Raw genomic sequence first — 16,202 nt, 5'->3', positions numbered from 1 at the left:
GGTGAACAAACTCAAATTGCTCAATTCTTCACAACAGATGGTTTGTATGGGACACAATACCTCAATTTATGTAATGCATCATTACTATACTGTAGAGAAATCTAACCCGGTTGCAGGTGGATATTCATTTCGTGTAGTTCAGCCCGAGTTCCAAAAGTTTTGTGCCATTTTGAAGTGTAGGTGTAAAATGTCAAATGAAAGGTCAGGAAGTGTGGCAGACCTTAAGTGCTCACTGCATGAGGCACTCGACTGAGTCGCGTGGCAGGGAGATTTTTTTCACAGCGGTGAGTCATCTCCTGGTACAGCTGTCACAGCTGCATTTATATTTACATTCAAAAAGCCCTCCCCTGAAACATTTCACGAACGATCTGAATGCTAATTGGTGAATGACTAGCATAACACACATTCAGCATGGGTCATTATATGTGTCATATAACATTGGATTTTGCATCTATTGCTCTATGATAAAGTTCCTCATGTGTCTCACATCCAGCAGCTCCGTGATGTCATTATGGAGGAGTGGAAGAGGATCCCAGCAACAACCTGTGCAGCTCTGGTGACTTCCATACCCAGGAGGATTAATGCAGTGCTACATAATAATAGTGCTCACACAAAATACTGACACTTTGGATACAGTTTTGATATGTTCACTTAGGGTGCACTCACTTTTGTTGCCAGTAACTTGAACAATGATGGGTGTAGTATTGTCCCTTGAGAAGATACTAAAATGTTTTCTGAAATGTGAGGGGTGTACTCACTTCTGTGATGTGAGGGTTTTAGATTAAACATAATACTTAGTTCCCACCCACAACACAAATTAATCCACTTCTAAGTAAAAAGCTTTTTTTGTTTCTTTTTATTTCTTTGTTTTTTAAATCTATGATTAAAATCCCTCTCTTCACACGCCCACCCACACCACCGGAAAGTCTGCACGTGCAAGCAGCAGAGAAGAGAAGAATAGAACAGTACCTTAGCCAAAGCCTGCAATACCTGTGTATATAATTGGAGTATCACAGTGCTAATTACTGAACATAATTAGCGACAGCAAGGACTATTCTTCCCACTCGTTGTCTGAATTGGTGGTGTCACAATAACACCGAAGCTAGCGTGATGAGAGCACAGAATGTACCTTTCACCCAGAAAATGCACTGCTGCTGGCGATTTTTATGATTTAACCGTCTCCCGGCGCAAAATGATACTTCAGTGAAATAAAAGAGAAAAACACGTGGGGATGGAATGGAGGACTTTTGGCTCAGCAGGCTTTCTTGGAGACGTCTCCTGGGTCGTCTGTGGCATGAAAACAAATTTAGCGCACAATGAGCTTTGCTAAGATTTCACAGAGAGCTAGAATGTTTAATCTCTTTCAAACGATTTGCTTGTTTAATTAGCTATCAAAGCCAGCAAGGCAAAAGGTTGCAATATGAAGCCACCATGAGGTCTTCTGTGTATCTTGTGCAAAGACACAGAATAAAAAAATCCTTGGAGGGTTTTTTTTTTTTTTGCTGCCAAGAAAAATAAGCATGGCTAATGAATAGGCTATACGAGAATCTTAAAAAAAAAAAAAATGCAATCATGTATGTATGTAAATATACACTATATGGACAGAAGTATTGAGACACCTGACCTTTCCTGTCATATGTGGTTCTTCTCAAAACTGTTACCACAAAGCTGGAGGCACACAAATGTACGATGTATAATACAATTTTGCGTTCCCTTGACCTTGGAAACCCAAACCTGTTCCAGCATGGCAATGTCCCTGTGCACAAAGTGAGCTCCATGAACAGAGGAAGATCTTGAGTGGCCTGCTATAGAGCTCTGATCTTATCCCTACTGATCACCTTTAGGATGAATGTGAACGCTGGTTGCACCCCAGGCCTCCTCACCTTCTCACCTACATCAGAACCTGATTTTAATAACACTCTTGTGTCTGATAAAAACAAATGTCCACAAGCACACTCCAAAATCTAGAGGAACGTCTTCCTAGACCAGTGGAGGGAATTATAAGAGCAAACTGGAAATGTGGAATGCGATGCTAAAAAAAAAGCACATGCCATACTTATGACCAGGTGTCCGCAAACATTTGACATTAAAATGTATGTGATTATATCATTTAAATAATTATTAGGCAATAAATAGGGAGCTAAAGATGAAAATGATCCAAGGGCAGATTATTGCTTAAATTATCTGTAAAAAAGTAAAATAGTTGAGAAAAAAATGAACAAATCTCACAGGCTGCAAAGCGAAGAGCGTTATATAGACCCCATGTGGCTCGGCAGATGTGAAAGATGACTTTATGACATCAGTATTATTGTAAATGCTGTATTATGCATCGCAGCATTGTTAAAATGAGTGTGTGTGTGTGTGTGTGTGTGTGTGTGTGTGTGTGTGTGTGTGTGTGTCCTCACAAGCTTTTTTCTTACCTGGAAATTTTTCTTTGACTTTTTCTGTCTTGGGGTTTATTATAAGGATTATATTTGAGTTTCTCTAAAAGTCGCCATGGCACTAAAAATGCATGTATTTCATCAACGAATCACAAAACAGAAAACTGTAGCATTCCCATTAAAAACAAACTTTACAACTCAACTTTACAACTCAACTTTACAACTCAAAGGTGCCTCAACCACCTTTTTCCATGATGGACAACCTGTAGGATCTTTACTACTCAACCGAATGTCTATTGGGTGGAGCTGAATCTTAACTAAACCCTAATCTATGAGACAGAACACCACGGTGATAAGAGCTGTAATAGATTGAGGACCACGCCCTGGACAGTTGGTTTGACTCCACATGAGGGGTCTCCATTACTGAGGCCAATCCGATTTTGATTCACGATGCAATTCAAAGCAGTGCGATTCAATCTAAAAATATGCTTTGAATGTCTACAATCCATACCCAAGCTTTAGGTTACTAAGTATTAACACTATTTAGACTAATTAATTCCGTTTAGATGAAAGCTTCATCCAATCACGTTCGCCAGATCCTCACCAGAGCAGTACTTCTTATATTCCAGTCTCTTTGGTTTAGTCTTCTCTCTCCTTCTTATCTCTCAGTGTAGTGTATTCCTGTTGGCTTGTACCCAACAATGCCTGGTGTAGGTTTTTCAAAAGCCTGTCTGCTGCCATAGTGCTTTTCAAATGGATAAGAAAGAATGTGTCCAGAAATCTTTCCTTTTTATTGACACCTAAACCCCAAACTGGCATTCAAAAAAAAAAAAAGACACACACAACCTTGGCTCTATTGTACTCTTTTTTCTCTGTCTCACCTTTCAGCTTTATGTAATTATATCGAGGCAGCAGGTGGCTTTAGAGACCGCATGTGCCTTTTGTACCGAGCCACTCATTTGTGTCCATGCGATTATGTGCCAGAAGCATTCTCCACCATGTGCCATCTTCAGTATTAAAGAAGAAGGTTCAAATAAATATCTCTTGATTCCTTATCAACGACAGATGGCAGATGCAGTCTTAATGAAGGAGGGCTACTGCCTACCGAATGCCTTTGGGTAGCCCATGCATGAATTTACAGTATGCTCAAAAAACTTTGAATATTTTAATAGCACCTTGTTTTGCAAATGAGATGTGCTTTGGGAAATTAAAGACTTTCCACACAAACCGAGGTGTTTTAGTGAACGGATCCAGTTTTCCATTTATCATTCGATTTCAGCAGCATTTGGAACCAGAATTTCTGAATTCTGTTTGAACTCGGTATAACGATGAGAAACGAATAGTCCTGAATCACACGACTGAAGTACAAAAACATGATTCCTCTGATGAATTAAGGTTTTTTCAACCTTTAAAGACATCTTAAGAAGAATGTTTTTATTGGCTGTTTTTTAACGCAATGTTTTAGGTTTTAATTTTGAAAAACATCACCGCAATCCAAAAAAACCGATACGAACAAATGCATTGGGACACCTGACTTTTCTATGTGCTATTTTCCCACAAATTTGGAGCCACCCAATTGTATACAATGTCTTTGGATGCGGTATAATAACATTTTCCCTTGAACTATACAGTAAAAAGAGTCATGTGTTCCAATACTTGACACCAAAGTCCAACGGTTTCCTTCCCAAAATGTTACCACAATTGTATAGGATGCCTTTGGGTGTGCTAGCATTGAACTTTCTTCTCAATTGAACTATATACACTATACTGCCAAAAGTATTGGGACACGGCGTTTCCTGCTATATGTGGTTATTTTCCAAACTTTTACCACAAATCTGGAGGCACTTAATTGTACAGGACGTCTTTAGATGCGCTCTAATAAATGTTTGCATTCACTTAAACTTGGAAACCCAAACCTGTTTCAGTATGGCAATGCCCCTGTGCACAAAATGAGCTCCTTGAAGATCTGGTTTACATGCTTTGAAAAGGAAGATCTTGCTGCTATAGAGCTCTGATCTCATCCCTACTACACAATTGGGATGAATTGGAATGCTGACTGCACCCCAGGCCTCCTCACCTACATCAGTACTTGAATTTCATAATCCCCTTGTAGCGGATGAACACAAATATCCACAAGCACACTCCCAAATCTAGTGGAAAATCTTCCCAGGACAGTGGAGGGAATTATAGGAGCAAATTGTAACTAAATGTGAAATCAGTACTTTTGGCAATATAGTGTTTATACACATACAGTGGGGGAAATAATTCGTTGATCCTTTGCTGATTTAGTAAATTCACACACTTACAATGAAATGAACAGTCTAGAATTCTATGTTTATTTTAACAGAAAGAGACAGAATATATATTTAAAAAAAAAATCCATTTAAAAAAACATTAAAGAAAGGTTATAAATTACTATGTATTTGATTGAATAAAATAAGTATTTGATCCTGTACCAAATTAGAACGAATTCTGACTCCCACACATCTAAATTAGTCCTGTACCTTTAATAAAAGTGCTCCTGATATCAACTCATGATGTGTATAAAAGACACCAGTCACAGAATCAATCTCTACCATTCAAACCTCTCCAACACCATGGGAAAGACCGAGCTGTCAAAAGACGTCAGGGACAAGATTGTAGACGTGCACAAGTCTGGAATGGGCTACAAGACCATCAGCAAGAAGCTTGGTGAGAAAGAGACCACTGTTGGTGTGATAATTCCATAATTTCTTAAAAGGACAGGACACTTATTTTACGTGATCAAATACAAATTATTGTATATATAATATCATTGATTTATTCCTGGATTTTTTTTAATCTTTGTCTAAAATAAACCTACAATAAAAATTCTAGACTGTTACTGTCACTGCCTAAATTGAAGACGATCTCCACACACTTAGCCGTTGTCTCCTCTCTAGCATGACCACAGGTTGAGACTGTCTGAAGACAGTGCTGCATATAATACATCTTTTGTCCTTGTCTTTCAGCTCTATCTAATTATACTGAGCAGGTGGCTTTAGACACTGCCGGTGCCTTTGGTGCCAAAGCACTCATCTGTGCTCATGAGTGTAAAGAGCGTGCCAGAAGCGGCCTTCACTGTGTGCTTTTTTTATTTTTTTTTGTTTGCCATCATGCCCAGAATTTCACTTTGAGTTTTCTTCCACCAGAGTTCCTATTTAACTCAAGAAACCTATTTAACTCTTTCGACCAGGGATTTGGCAAATTGGTAAATGGTGAAATAATGAATTGTGTGTAAACAATTCTTTTCTTTCGTAGTGCCATGTTTAAAGCTGCATGTTTTAGAGGTGATTGATAGTTCACAGTCGGTCAAGGCATTTCTCCAACCGTCTAAGACGTATCAACATTCCTTCTCTAAAAAATTTAAACTATACTTATGATCAGACCAGCTGGCAGGTACAAAGAGAGAGGTAGGGATAAAGAGATAGAGGTGGTAAGACACACTCTGTACTTCATCTCACTGATTTTGTAGAGATTTGTGGAGATTCATTTGGCCACATGAGAATTAAGAAAGTGGAGTTGAGGTGAGGAGGCTTGGCGTGCATCAGCATTCCAATTCATCAGTTTAATAGGTTTGAGGTCAGAGCTCTATAGCAGAAGATCTTCCACTCCAACCCATGTAAAGCTAATCTTCATAGAGCTGGATTTGTGTACAGGGGTATTATCATGCTGGAGCAGGTTTGGGTCTCCTAGTTCAAGTAAGTCATCTAAAGACGTAATATAGAATTCTGGTAACAGTTTCCAGAAGATCCATTGGTCTTTGGTGTTAAGTATTGAGATACTTGACTATTTCATATGTATAGTTTAAGAGAAAATTCATACCCAGGGCTCCAGTGGTGTCCTACCCAAATAGAACCACCTCTTAATACTATCATTAAAAGACCACAGCTATAGAAAGCATCAATATTAGAGAAAAACACTGTGTCACAGACAGGAATCTCATACAGAGAGAATTAATGTCACTAAAACAAGAAACCCAATGAACCCAATGCAAAACGTCTCCTTTCACTGAAGCCACAGCTGCACCTCCTGCATACATCATCTCTAGCAGAAGCATCGATATTAATACAATCATACAATGACCCCAGAATTTCCCTGCATATTTTTCTGTGCATTACGGTTTTCCTGGGGATTTGGAATGTTTTCTAGATGGCCTCAGTGACTCCCACTCGCAATCTGCTTGGTTAAAACAACACTTTAAGCAGCATGTATCGTACGCTACAAGCCCCACAGTGTTCATACTGAAGGTTTAAACGCAGGTTCCTTTGACCCCGGCAGGACGTGATGTGAACGGCTAAAATCAGTTTAGATAGAAACTCCAACACGTACCAAAACTCAGCAGCGTACCCGAGGGAAAAGCTGTGAAATGAAGAGCATAGTCTATTGGGGGAGATTTAAAACATATTCATGGACAAAAAATATATTAAAATGTAAATTCTGCTGTGAATCTCCATTTCTTAGGCGGATGTCGATTCATAGTCAACGATACGATATATTAAAGATACATAATTCAGCTAACGATGCAATTTCGATTCAACGCAATGCGATTCAATGCAATACGATGAAAAGAAAAATGCTCTGTAATGTAATATGGTACTAATAGTTCACAGTTATTTTTTTGGTTTAGACAGACTGCAAATCATCATTTTGATCTGTTCTTTCTCCAGGAAGTTACAGCTCTACCTCTGCCATGTTAATCTGTATTCTATGTGACTCTCAGGACACGCCTCGGTCTCTGTAGTGCTGCGATACCTCATATTCACATAGCAGAGAGAACACGCTCGAGAAACAGTTTTGAGAGGAGAAATCGATCTACATATCAAATAAACTTTCTTTCGGCTTCTCCCATTAGGGGTCGCCACAGCGGACCATCCGCATGTTTGATTTGGCACATTTTACGCTGGATGCCCTTCCTAACGCAACCCTCCCCAGTTATCCGGGCTTGGGATCGGCACTAAGGCTTGTGTAACCCTAATGGCTGGGGTTGGTTCCCTGACCGGGGATCGAACCCGAGCCGCAGCGGTGAGAGCGCCCCATCCTAACCACTAGACCACCAGGGAACCTGATCTACATATCAAATATTGGTCACAAATTATTGGTCACTTTCTAAATAATAAACGTAAAGAAAATCTACTTATAATTATATATAAACTACTCGTTGTTTTTGCTGCAAATATGTTAAAAACGAAGCACTGTGAGGCAAATGCCGACTTGTATCCGATTCACACTTTTACGCCTTTTATGCCGATGCACCGATGTGAATTGCTGAATCTTACCATCTCTGATGTCTATACAATTGTGTGCCTCCAAAATGATACCTTCCCAATTCATTTATTAGATTGCAGTAATAATTCTCAGTATTCTAACCTGAAACAAGCCTTTAAAAAGCACCCATTATAAAGAGAGTCAAGATGTCTCTGGAGGAGAAAAGAAACCGAGACAGAATGAATGCGCATTGTCCAATTAAACGTACAAATGATACACAAACAAAAGACATGACAGGAGTCTAATTGTTACTTGGTTAACGTTTCTGCTCAATAATTGGAAGATAATGCATTCGCTTCCTTGTCAAGTGCCATCGATTTTAATATCACGCAGCTTCACGCAGTAATCCGGGGAAAAAAAATCAGCTGAATAGAAACACAAAATCTATAAATTCCAATCAAACGACAGATCGTGAAGCTCTTCTTGGGTACAATTTAATGTCGGTATAACGCCTGCTTTATGCGTCAAACCTTATCAAATTTTAGGGAAAGAAAAAATGGTTAAAAAAAAAGGAAACATGCTCCTCCTGTGCTGATAGTTCCTCTTATGTCTGCTTAAATCGTGAGCTTTTTGAGGTCAAATCGTGAAAGCTAGCACGGACAGAGAGGCACTCGGCGAATAAATGATGCTCCTCGCCATTCCTTCACGCTTTTAAGAAGCGCCTCGCCGTGCCCCCGCATCACCCTTCCTCCATCAGACCTATTTTTGTATCCACTGCAGCGAAACCCCTGCGGTGCTCACGGAGAACGCTGACCTCCAAAAGCACATTCTAGGCATTATGATAGGTCTTTTGTGGAACTTTATGTAATTATATCAAGCGCATCAGCTGATTAAGGAGCTCGGTGCGTGGTAGGAGGGTCACTCTGATTTATCTGGTGAACTTTCTAGCAGGCAGGGGAGCAACTTAATCAGCTCCATTAAACGTTCTGTTCGGAAAAAAAGGCTTATATCACATACAATATTACAGGGAGAAGGTTTAAATACACGGCTGTTCCATCGTCTTCCAATGACAGATGGTCCATGTAGTCTTAATGATGATGGGCAACTGCATACTGAACACCATGTGCTAGTCCATGTGTGAATCCACAGTATGTTCGCTAACTTTTCGTAATACCAAGTGGGAAGAAGTTTCAAAATACAGTGGGGGTCTTATAGTGAATTCCAGGTGATTCTAGATTATCAGAAACTGAAACACTTTTTATTTATTTATTTATTTGTTTATTTGTTTATTTGTTTATTTTATTCAATGTAATTTATTTATTTATTTGTTTTTTATTATTTTATTTATTTATTTATTTATTTATTTATTTTATTTTATTTTATTTTATTTTATTTTATTTTATTTTAATTATGTTTATTTATTTATTATTTTATTTTATTTTATTTTATTTTATTTTATTTTAATTAATTTTTTTTACCATTTTAATTTTTGGACAATTAAATTTTTTCCACATGATTTTATTTTAATTATGGTTATTTATTTATTTATTTATTTGTTTTTATTATTTTATTTATTTATTTATTTATTTATTTATTTATTTTATTTTGATTTATTTATTTTATTTTGATTTATTTTATTTTATTTTATTTTAATTATGTTTATTTATTTATTTATTTATTTATTTATTTATTTATTTATTTATTTATTTATTTATTTATTTATTTATTAACAAATTAAAAAAAAATACTTTTTACTCATTAGTCAATCATGGTATATTTTTGTATTTTATTTCAAATTATATTAAAACATAACGATTCATTAGTAATTCACTTTTATTTTACTTTGCCATTTTTATCTCTAACAAAAGAACTTATATAAACTAAAGATCAGCAAAGAAGCTGTTAGCAAACTTCCTCACCCCAACAGTCACACATGGAGGTGGAAGCCTAATAATTTAAGTTTTGGAACAGGGAATGTTGGAGATTTATTACAGAAAGAAAAAGGAATTCTAAACCAACATGGCTCCCATTCCATACTTTCACACCGACTCCACCGTACGACAAGATGATGAGCCGAAGTGTATGTCCGAGTTCTGTAAGTGTTATTTAGCAGAATCTAAAATTATATATATATATTCAGTGTGAATCTACAATTTTCATAGTCATGAAAATAAAGAAAACTTTTTGAATGAGAAGGTGTGTCCAAACTTTTGGTCTGTACTGTATATATATAAAATATACAATTATTTTCTACTGTAAATGTATTTTGTTTTTGCATGGGTTTTTCACAGCTCCATGTTTGTCTTTTGTTCATTGATGTCCATTTTTGGACTTTTATTCATTTCCCTACAAGACCTTTAAATTCCCACATTACTTCTATCATTTAATATCAATGTAATCTTTGACATTTGATGCATGTGGGGAAAAAAACACGAATGTGAACTGCACATTTTTCTATTCAGCTGCAAGCTCTAACATCTTGTTGTATAGTCAGTGTGTGTGTAAAGGCATGTATTCCAGTCATTGTCTCAGAAAAACAATCAAATAAAAGGTGGACACGTCTTTTAGAATGACAGTGTGTGTGTGTTCACTATGTGTTTAGTAAAAGCTTTGATTTTATGAAAAAAAAACAACACATTTTCACACACGACATCTTTCCTGTTTTTTTTCTGAAGAGCAACTGAGGAAATTGCTTGGAGAAGAAACACTTTAAATGTTTTTAAGATGACTGTCATTGACATGCGTGGCAAAAAAAAGCACACTCTTATTTATACAAGCTTATTATTAGCATTTTTTTATTTGTTGGAAATGTCGATACACACTAATGACATAAGTTTGTGGACACCTGACTCTAAGATTCCTACATAGTTTTTAAACATCTCATTTTACATTTGGTCCCATTTGCTGTTATAATAAGTGTCACACTTTTGGGAAGATGTTCCACTAGATTTTGTGGATTTTTTTGTGAGATTCATTCAGCCACAAGAGTGTTAGTAAAGTCAGGTAGTGATGTAGGTGAGAAGGTGAGGAGGTCTGGGGTGCAGTCAGCGTTCACATTCATCCTGAAGGTGTTCAATAGGGTTGGAGCTCTACAGCAGGAGATCTTCCACTTTAACCCATGTAAAGCAGATCTTCATGGAGCTGGATTTGTGCACAGGGACATTGTTATGCTGGAACAGGTTCGGGTCTTATTTGGGAAATGATTAATTTATGGAAAGTACAAAATTTCCTCTACTTCATGTAAAGGGAGATAAAAAAATTTTCGGGAAAAAAATATATATAATAAAAAATATATATAAATAATAATAATAATAATAATAATAATAATAATAATAATAATAATAATAATAATCAGGTGTTTGTATAGATCAGAGATGCCCAAATATTTTTCTATGAAAGGCTAAAAAAATAAACCGTACTTAATTCAGGTCCATGGGCTGAAAATACATGTTGCATTATATCAACCATTATATTAAAATTAAATAAATAATAAGTTGCTCCCTCGCATTAATAATTTCAAAATATTAAAAAATAAAAAGACAGACAGAGATAGAAAGAAAGAAAGAAAGAAAGAAAGAAAGAAAGAAAGAAAGAAAGAAAGAAAGAAACAAACAAATAATAAATAAATAAATAAATAAATAAATAAATAAATAAATTTACAAATAAATAAATAAATAAAAAGCATGACTCTGAAACTAATGCAGTTTTCTTCTCAAATTTCTAGTTCAGTGAAATTGAATTAAAGTTACTGTACAACAATTTTAATGTCTAATATACAACCATTTAGTAAGATCTAATAAATGACAAAGCTTGTGCTTCAGTTTCAAAAAATAAATTTTTTGGTTTAAATGACATTTTTTTTTTTTTCCATACATTGCATGGTAGACCAAATTAACGGTCACCATGGGGCAACTTTGGCTCGCAGGCCCTTGTTTGGGCATCTCTGGTTTGTGTGAAAGTTGTAACCGAAAACACTTCTCATGTGCAGATATTGCGCATTTATATTTTGCTATTTTGCTGAAGCATCAAATCAGAAATTAGGCAGCTGGTGTGCAACGTATCGATTCGGAAAAGATTGGAAACCATATGTTCAAACGGCTCAACCTGCCCAGCTTTTGTAGTAATTGGCAGTCATTTTTAATTAGTGTCTGTACCACTATTTTGTTTCATTTTATCATTCTATACATACTAGGTTTCGATTAGCAGCACTAGCAATATCTCTTTAAAATATTCTCAAGCACTGTACATCCACAGCGCTGCTTCATGAGATCCTGAGATGCCTCAGTAGCCGTTTTCTAGAGAAACAGTAATAAAAACAACAGCGAGGCACTTGACACTCGAGCAGGGTTTGAGCTGCTGTATAAAAAGACTCCCCAGTGAACAACTAGTTGGTTTGTAACACAATCACAGGCTTAGCCATCAATCATGCTTAAGGATTTCACGTTAGTAATCGCATGAAGTAGAGCTCAAAGAAAACCATAAATCTCTTTAATAGAGTTCAATAAACCTGACAAACCTGCGCAGATTTGTGTATTCGAGTCATTATTACAAATTTTATTATTCCCGCAGGGGTTAATGCATGTTTGTGTACGAATTCATAAAATATTTGAAGCCCTGAAAAACAAGGTTAGGAGAAAAAATATTTGACAAATAAATATCAATACTTATTTCAAATGTAGATACTTTTTAATCTACACTGTATGTACAGAAGATTGTGGACACCTGAATATAAAAATCAGCATGTGCTTTGTGAACATCTTATTTCACATTAGGTTTTTATTTGCTGTTATAATAAACTCCACACTTCTGGGAAGATGTTCCACTAGTTTTAAATGGAGATTTGTGCACATTCAGCTACAAGGGTGTTAGTAAAGTCAGATCTCCTCTCTCTCAACAGAATCAACAGTATTCCAGGCCACATTTTACTTTCAGTATGGGACCGAAGCACCATCATGGGTCGCAAGTCTCGCAAGTATTCGCCCCAATTCTGACACCAAATACAATCCAATTGTGACACTTTAAGAGAATGATATCAGGCAGGTTCCAGGCTGGAACTCAAGGGCCCATGAAAACTCCAATCTGCCCTCTTTGGCCTGATGCCCTGCCTCTGCATGGGGTTCTCTTCTATTGGAGGCGACTCTGTGCAGCTGGGGATTGTTTTGTATCAACGGCCTGAAGGTCCATGAGATTACGGAGTCACACAGGAGCTTTGAGGATGGATTTGGACTGTATTCATATCAACAGTCTGCTACACTGATTCAGGACTACAGTTGGAATTTGATCACCGTCATTGCGCACCTCAAGAACGTTTAATGAGTAAATGGACATTTAATGTCACCCAGATGAGGATGAGGTTCCCTCTTAAAACTGGTTCTTCTCAAGGTTTTTTTCTTATGCATTTTAGGGAGTTTTTTCTCAGCACAGTCGCCGGCACAGAGGTACATGTACAATTATAATAAACAAACTTATTCATTCTTTATTACCGCATTATTTGTGTGAAGCTGCTTTGAGACATTGTCCATTGTAAAAGTCCTCTATAAATAAAACTGAAACAATTGAACGAAAACCGATTGTCTTATTGAGCAAGTTTATAAAATAGCACTTGATGCAGCAAAATTGTTTGATCATGAGATGCTCTAAAGTACGACTGTGTACATTTTCAGTATTAACTCCTCACTATGCACAATTCTCGCAGTGACAGAAATCCCAGCAGGACAAATCCATGCCTAATATACATAATACGTTTTTGCCGAACTGAAGCACAGGCTGTGAACAGAAGGCGATACGTAACAGCATTGGAAAAGAGTTTGAAAAAGCTGTGCGTATTCGATCACAGGGAACTGAGTGGCGAGATATACACTGTATGCAGTTTGTGTAGAATGAAACGAAGAAGGGGAGGAAAATATAGTGCAGGTCGCATGCTGAAAGAAAGATCAGGAAGAACTCGGGTAGAGAATGCAAACCTGGCTGAAGTGAAAACAAGTCGGATCGTAAGGAAGAGGTTGCCTAGGCTACTGAACAGCGTAGGACGAAGAGAAGGAGAGGACGAGCGTGAGTGCGCGAGAAGAGAAACAGCAGAAGAAAAGCCACGGATCGTGATGTGCGTTCACTAGCGTTGCGGTGAGATCGCTAAGTTCTCGCTGTGAACGATTCCAATGCCTGTCATAATGATGCAGCTAAGTGGACGAAGCAGAAGCGGTGATTTACAGTGCGATTTAATTTCAATCTTATCAGAATATTACAAATTACAACGAATCATAAGATAGGATGCAAATTATGTTTAAATTTTATTGGCTAGTCGGTGGATGTGGGTCGTAGAAAATGTTCTCTGGTCACAGGATCGTGACAATGGCTGCCTTCAAAACTCTCTTGCAATAGAGGTTGAGCTTGAGGAGTCATGGCCAAAGAAATCGCCAAGATCCTTTCCTCTTGGTTATCCATCCTATGGGACGGCCCAAAATTGTACGTTTACCAAGAATTAGAGCCGTTTTATCAGGTAGAGCAGTGCATGGGTGCACTGGAAATACACTCGTAAAATGCACAATGCAACATGGGATTTCATGGGATGCATCGTGGGATATGTTTTGCATCATGATAAATATTTTGTGTAAAAATCAGCAAATTAGTGTTTTTTTAAACAACACGATCATATATAGTATAGTAATCCTTTATAACTCTTTCAATACAGTATAATAAAAAACATATAGGCACCTTAACACCACACCCAAATATGGTGCTTCCTGTTAATACAGAGCCAACAAAGTATATGGACACCTGACCACCACACTCATATATGGATTTTCCTGTTAATACACTACTAGTAAATATGGACACCCGTCATATACACCTAAATATAATTCTATATGTTAATACTGTGCCAACTCAAATATATAGACTCTCAAACTCCACAGCCAAATATGGTTCTTTCCATTTATTCAGTAGCAATAAAAATATTTGGACAATATAATATATGCAGTACCTAAACAAACATATAGTTTTATTATTGGTATATTTTTAATACATATATAGACACCTGACCGCGCATGTAGGACGTTTTGGTGACAAGGTGAGGGAGGCGAGATTGAGATGGTTTGGACATGTGCAGAGGAGGGACATGGGGTATATCAGTAGGAGAATGCTGAGGATGGAGCCACCAGGAAGGAGGAAAAAAGGAAGACCAAGGAGGAGGTTTATGGATGTGGTGATGGAAGACATGCAGGTAGTTGGTGTGAAAGAGGCAGATGTAGAGGACAGCGGGGATGGAGACGGATGATCCACTGTGGCGCCCCCTAATGGGAGGAGCCGAAAGAAAAAGAACAAGATATAGACACCTGACCACTACATCCATATATTGTATGGTTCTCCTTTTAATAAATTACCAACGAAAACATGTAGCACATGAACACCACAAGCGTATATGGTCCTCCTATTAATACAGGATCAATACAAATATATAGACACCCGATCACCACACCCACATAGGATTCTTCCTGTTCATAACTGTTGACTTGAATATATGGATGCCTGACTGTCACACTAAAATATGGTTCTTCCTGTTGGTGCTGGAATTTTGGGATGGAAATGGCAACCAGTGCTCACAAAAAGCCCCAAAAGGTACCTGATAAAAGGCAAAAGTGTACATAAACCCACACTTCTATTAGAAGTCTAATCTAAGGTTTGTAGAATGGAATAGTTTGAAGCGAAAGTGCTTCGTTCTGTATGTTCATGTGTTTCTATTCATGTGTACATAATTCGTTCTAACACAACCCGCTAGCCCACCGTATAAAGAAGTAACAGTGAGTTAAAATTCAATATCCCCCTTCTGCCTAGGAGTACTTTGCAGCACTGAGACCTCTGGACTTCTATCAGAGCGACTTATGTCAAAAGCAATTACGGTCAACTCTCGAGTGCCATCTCACAAATGCTCATTTCCAAAGCTCGCCCGGGCACCGCTCGGGCACAAATTCAAATCCACACAATCTCGCCGAAAGGACTTTTGGAAAGCGACGAACGCCTTTCCTGGGAAAGCTTTGAAGCTCGCCGAGCCGAGTGCACTTCACTTAGCCTTGAGTCCTGCAGTGTGATGTGTGGCATTCTGAAGCTGAGACTCAAAAGGGAATTAATTCTGTTGGCTTTCTAAAGCTTGCCCTAACCCCTTATAACTGCCCATAACCCCTCATAAACCCGGTGGCACTGTTGTATAATCCTGTTTGTTTTTTTTCACCTTCAAGGTTATTCCATTAATGATCGCTCTTCCTCAGGTGGAGAGTAGTGATGTTTTTTCTATATCAATTTCTTTTGTTTGTTTTTTCTTCTCCTAGCTAATATGAAAGAATGCTAAGCTGAGCAAAGATGAAGGTCTTCGTCATGAGGCGTCCCGTAGAGCCTCGTCTTTATCACATGGCTCAAATTCAACATTATTATCATGTTTGTCTGTGATTATGCTTGAGATGTAACTGAATATATCATTTAATGATCTGGACTATTTAATGTATTTAAGTGCATTTTTTAACTAATCAAATTCTCCATAAGAGAATTTTCATTCTGCAAAACTTTGTTTTTAATGCATTTTATTGTGTAATATTTTACTTTTTT

This window comes from Silurus meridionalis, chromosome 11 (genome assembly GCF_014805685.1).
Source record: "Silurus meridionalis isolate SWU-2019-XX chromosome 11, ASM1480568v1, whole genome shotgun sequence".
Lineage (NCBI taxonomy): Eukaryota > Metazoa > Chordata > Actinopteri > Siluriformes > Siluridae > Silurus > Silurus meridionalis.
This window is presented reverse-complemented; position numbering follows the sequence as displayed.